Source organism: Schistocerca serialis, chromosome 4, assembly GCF_023864345.2.
Source record: "Schistocerca serialis cubense isolate TAMUIC-IGC-003099 chromosome 4, iqSchSeri2.2, whole genome shotgun sequence".
In the NCBI taxonomy this organism is placed as follows: Eukaryota; Metazoa; Arthropoda; class Insecta; order Orthoptera; family Acrididae; genus Schistocerca; species Schistocerca serialis.
The window spans coordinates 393,769,070-393,775,104 of NC_064641.1; the positions used below are offsets into that span (position 1 = coordinate 393,769,070).

General features: G+C 39.0%; 1 non-coding gene across 1 annotated transcript; it reads left to right on the forward strand.

Moving 5' to 3' along the window:
* Positions 1 to 211: 211 nt before the first annotated feature.
* On the forward strand, positions 212 to 286 carry Trnas-cga (transfer RNA serine (anticodon CGA)). Its single transcript has one exon. It is a non-coding gene; the product is annotated as a tRNA-Ser (tRNA).
* Positions 287 to 6,035: the final 5,749 nt, after the last annotated feature.

The following is a 6,035-nucleotide window of genomic DNA, read 5'->3' on the forward strand; positions in this document are numbered from 1 at the left end:
ATCTACAGAACTGTAAATAACTAATTTAAAAAATAAGTACACTGATTTGAATGGAAGTTTTCTTTTTTTATTTCCAATATTCTTACGATTTTTTTCTTTTTTGGGATAAAATTTGTTAAATTAGTAAATTGCCTTTCGCGGGCAAGTGCTCTACCAAGGTAGGAGACGAGGTACTGGCAGAAGTAAAGCTGTGAGGACGGGGCGTGAGTCGTGCGTGGGTAGCTCAGTTGGTAGAGCACTTGCCCGCGAAAGGCAAAGGTCCCGAGTTCGAGTCTCGGTCCGGCAGACAGTTTTAATCTGCCAGGAAGTTTCATAAAAGCGCACACTCCGTTGCAGAGTGAAAACCTCATTCTGGAAACATCCCCCAGGCTGTGGCTAAGCCAAGTCTCCGCAGTATCCTTTCTTTCAGGAGTGCTAGTTCTGCAAGGTTCGCAGGAGAGCTTCTGTTAAGTTTGGAAGGTAGGAGACGAGGTACTGGCAGAAGTAAAGCTGTGAGGACGGGGCGTGAGTCGTGCTTGGTTAGCTCAGTTGGTAGAGCACTTGCCCGCGAAAGGCGAATGTCCCGAGTTCGAGTCTCGGTCCGGCACACAGTTTTAATCTGCCAGGAAGTTTAAATAAATCTGTTGTTAACATTTCATAAGAATGAATAAATGGACTATCAGCGACATTCGATCCTGAGACCTCAGGTTTATGAAGCTAAGCGCTTACTCACTCAGCGGCAAGCTCCTTAAATACTAGCGAACATATGAAATATATAAATATGCTTCATTTTCAAATTCGATTTTTGACTGTGGCCGAAGAGTGGTGGGCTGACCCAAGGCCCTCTATACAAAATCTAAAGGATGCTGAGCTTTAACTTAAGCAGAGGTAGCATAACCTCACCCATCAGCATACAAAAGCGATGAATAAATTGAAACTGCATTCAACCACGAATGAACTACGATCATTTTGAGGTAGAGACAAAGTACGATTATTGTGTTTACTTTCTTAACAGTGTAGAAGTTATCTGTTGAATCAACTCAGGAAAACAGAGAAAATTGTTTGGTCCTCACTTTTAGATTGTAATTTCCAGCAGGTCAAGGTGATACTGGTATATATACCATTTTACTTGCTACACTCCTGTGAAAATATCGAATTTGGTAACAAATGAAACTCAGAATGGTACAGGGGCCATAATTTTGTTCAAGAACAAAGATTTTCAGAAAATCAGTTAAAGGACGTTAACGACGACAGAACCAAACCACTTAACAAATGAAAGGAATTATGTTTAATGCTTCATATGATTCGGAAGCGTTTGCACATAGCTTTTTGGCATAAAAATTTGTTGGTGACAGGTCTTAAGTTCTCAATATCAGCCGTAAGTATTGTATGGCACAGCAGTTCTTGCGCCCAAGTCCCATTTTATAATGACAGGATTTGTCAGGTTAATGCTAATTCTGCATTAAATATACTCTTGAACTTATTTTGCTACATTTCATGTCTTCAGTACAGCTATCGTGAGTAGTGTTTGCAGAAATATAAGTGTGTTTACCTTGTTGGTGTCACAAACACACGCCTGCATTTTAACTTTTTGTGAGGAAGCAAGATTGAAGTTACACAGATAAATAGTTGCTGCCTCAACACCATCAACATTAACCCATTTTTTGCCTAGCTATTTTTGAAAGTATTTGTGAGCAAAATGTTAGTTAGTTTGTTTACTTATTGTAAACTACATTTTTATGCTATTAAGTCACTACATTCATTGTAATAATATTTAAAGTAAACGAAAAACTATGCAGTTTTCACCTTTACCATGCTGATAATCATCTGTTACCAAATTACTGTATGGAATGGTTTAGCAAATAGCTGTTTATGATTCCTGAATACATAAAAAATTACTGGCTGCGTCACTAGCGCATGGTTATCGGGCTTGATGAGGAAGGAGCTTTTTGAGCAGCCGAAATTTGCCACAAGCGCAGGGAACACTTGAAGCGAACTGAGGTGAAACAAAGAGATAATTGTCATTTTACTGACAGATTTCGAGGAGCTCCACATGCTACACGTAATTTAAATTGTAGACTTAATTTTACAGTGCCAGAAGTGTTTCTGACAAGTTATGATGCTCATAACTTACTTGAGGAGCATAGCTTCAAGTTGTATTAACTGCATAGATGGTAATTTTATAGGAAGCGAACGAAACGGTTCTCATCCTAACCAAATGAAATATGTCAAAATTCTCGACGGCAGGACCTACGAATTTAGGTTATGTTCCAGAATCTGTCATGACTGAAATCATTTCTCACTGCATGAAGGCGGCATTTTAATTTTTAAATTGCACTTAATACGTTTTGAACCAATTCACGTAACACGATAAGTTTTGATCCAACCATGTTTTCACTTAATGTGATTTGAAACGTTCATTTTAATTTTTTACTGATTTTACTGTAGGACGCGTTACATCAGGTAAGAAAATAAAATTATTAAAATGTTGTCTCCAGATCTTGTTTTCAATCGTTTATCGACGTTCAGTTTCTTAGCGTCAGGTAATTCTCTCAGTTTATCAATGGAATTTCGACTGCGCTTCACTGCATAATGCTTTCCAATCTTTGTAGTTTTCGGAATGTAACATTCATCATATTACAGAGTCAGAGGAACAGCCACGTGCTGTGCGTCTTTTATTTTGCATATTCTGCCGCTTACAGCGCAATCTGTTGGTAAAATTTTCGTTAAAGTTTTTATGTTTCTATATCGTTCCCCATTTTTCGATAATATTTCGTACAAATTTGACGGCATTCTGAACAGCTGTTCGTTTTTTACAGCTTTCTGAAGCTGTAACTTTGATTATAATCACCTTGTACTGTTCAGGCGACAAAATTCAATACCGCTATGACATGTATTCCTTCAATTCTTGCCCTTGACATGTAGCAACCTGAAGACAGGGACAACTAGCATCTTTTCTCCCTCTTCAGAAGGCTGGTGCCACTATCCAGCCCATTCACATACAACAAAAATAACTGAAAAAAACCCCTACACTACATAACTTACTCATACGCAGATATATAAGCAAAAGAAATCTATTATCAACGCGCCTCATCTTCATGTTCTTAAGGCGTATGGTACTTCACGAATAGGCTCAAACACAACTTCTTGTCTCTTCCTCTGATTGCATCTCCCCGCGTTCTTCTCTAGTTCTGTCTTTGAAATTCCAGGTATCGACTCAGGACTGCCCCAAAACCGTCGTATACGCCCAACATATAGCTGTTATCGTCGTTCTTGTAGGCAACTGAACCTTCACCTTGAATGTTGAAATAGTATCCACCTGTTAAGGTCCTTGATATCTTGTGATGAATTTCTCCGTCTTTTATTTCGACTTATATCGACAGTATAACGTCACTCATTGTTCTACTATATATTGCAGTAAACTTGTTGTACATCTCACTGATTCCTTCCGCTTCTCTGATGCCTTTGTAATCGCCTTCAGTACTCATTTCCATGCTTTTCACACTGTTTTTGTAAACTTATGTATCATCTCACCACTTTACCTTCCTTTGCCTTTGTCAAGTCGAATGGTGATGACATTTTCTGAATATGCACCACCTCATAGGGGTCAACTCAGTATTCGTGTGTACTTTTGAATTATACGCTGGCGCAACATACCATAGATACGTATTCCCATCACTGTGGTGTGCATTCACAATTCTACTTAAAATTTTCCCAGTTGGACTATTGACTAATTTCTTTCCACCACTGGCTTGTGGACGAAGAGGACTTGTTCTTAATTTCTTAACAGTCAATAACCGACACAGCTCGAGAGAAGTGATCTATTATTATTAATACGGATAGGTTTGCTGATGTTATACGATTTAACGGTCCTAATATATCAATCCCAAGCATTTCATACGATTTAACGGTCTCCAATAACCCCTGTAATGGCACTCTTTCATGACACAAGTTTTCTCATTGTGCACACTGCACGCACTTCCTCACCTATTGATGCATATCCACTTTTATTCTTCTGAACCCGTGTCTCTCAATCGTACTTCAGTTTAACGCTCTGGACCCTCCATGACTAGCTACCACAAGATAATGTGCTTCCTTTAATGCTCATCTTTAAGCCTCACTGATAGTACTGCTCATGGCCCAAGCCCCGTGTTCTTCCACAACGGTCTATCACATGTGCTAAACTGCGATTATATACTGTATAATTTACAATCACTGTCAGCGCTCTATGCCGCCTGCCACTCTGCAAGATCGTGACCCAGAACTATCATCATTGCTATCTTTCTTGTGTAATATTTTCTAGCTGGATACGCTACGTCTCAGGTCCCATCTTGCCAACCTGCTACACTTGTCCTTCAGTGCCAATAACCACTTCAAAGTCGGTCACTGCCCGAAATTTTTTCCTGTAAATATAACACCTGAAATATATGACACCATAAATAAGGCTCAGCATCTCCTTCTCTCTCACTGAACAGTTCTTCTCCACTACATTCAGTTTTATCGATGCGTAGGCTACTGGATGCTCTTTGGCCTTAATCTCCTGGCTTAAAACATATCCTATAACGTGATTAGATGTGTTATGTGAAAGCTTAAACTCCTTATGAAAGTCTGGATAGACCAGAACAGGGGTGGACGCCAAAACTCTCTTTGTTCTTCAAACACGCCCTGACTCTATTCTGTTCATATGAAGGGCTTATTTCAATAGTGGTACAAGTAGATTTTTGTTCATTCTGAGATACAGAGTCCTAAAGTTAAATGAGCGCTGAAAAATCTGCAGTTGAGATACCATAAATATATATTTGAATATTTCTGGTATCTCAACTGCAGTTTTTTTAGCGCTCATTTAACTTTAGGACTCTGTATCTCAGAATGAACAAAAATCGACTTGTACCACTGTTGAAATAAGCCCTTCATATCAGTTTCACATCTTTCTTTAGCAGCTGCATGAGTGATCATGCTATGTCAGCGAACTCTTTCACGAATTTTCTGTAGTAACTTGAGATGCCCAAAAAAGACCCAATTTCCTTAATCGACTTAGGCAGTGTGAACTCTCTTACAATTTATACTAGCTTTGGATATCTCCTGACTCTTTCTTTACTAATTACATGGATTAAGTACCCTACCTCTTCTAACGCAAAATGGCACTTCTCTGTGAGTAAAGTCGGACGCACAGCCCTCCATCTCTTAAACATTTCTTTCAGATGCTGCCTTTGCTCTGAGAATACAATGATATTGTCTAAGTAAACTGAACACTGGCATGGTTTCAAACCTCTGAATCATTGCGTAATTTTTTATTCCTAACGGTTTTCTCTTCAACTCATAGTACCAAAAAGGCTGCCTTTCGTTGGTCTTCACAAACAACCTCCAATTGATGGTAACCACTCCTCAAATTCATGGTCAAAAAGTACCAACATCGTCCCAAGTTATTGATGGTCTCAGTAATATTGGGGATGTGGTATATGTGTGTTTCTGTCTTGCTTTTCAGGTGATGGTAATCACCTGTATTGTCTAAAACCATCTGTAGACTTTTTTACTATGACCACAATTCCTGTTCACCATGGACTGCTACTCTCTTCTGTTACCTTCTCATCTAACTGTTGGTTAATAAAATCTTCCATAATCCGCTGCAACTACCTAAAAATACGATATGGGTTTCGAAATACCAGTGCTTCATTATCTGTTGGTATTCAGTGTTGAGTCAGTTAGTATTCAGTGTTGAGTCACAAGCGTTGCTAGCCATGGGCATATGGAAAACATAACTCCTCAGATTTGAACAGCAATTCTTCCATCTGTTCTCTCTCTATTTCGTTCAGATACTACACTTTCATACATAACGCAGTCTCAGTATTGGCTATCAGCTGCTTTTGTTCATACTCCTCGTGAACCACTCATCCTCATCCAGAATATCTAAACTTGCTGTCAACTTCCTTAACTTCTCTTCCTTGGTGCAAAATTACCTGTTTTCAAAGGTGGCACTCTCCTACCATACCTCTCATGTATGCATTCAACACTTCTCTTGACAGAACATATCACTGGATACAGTATATCGTTCTCCT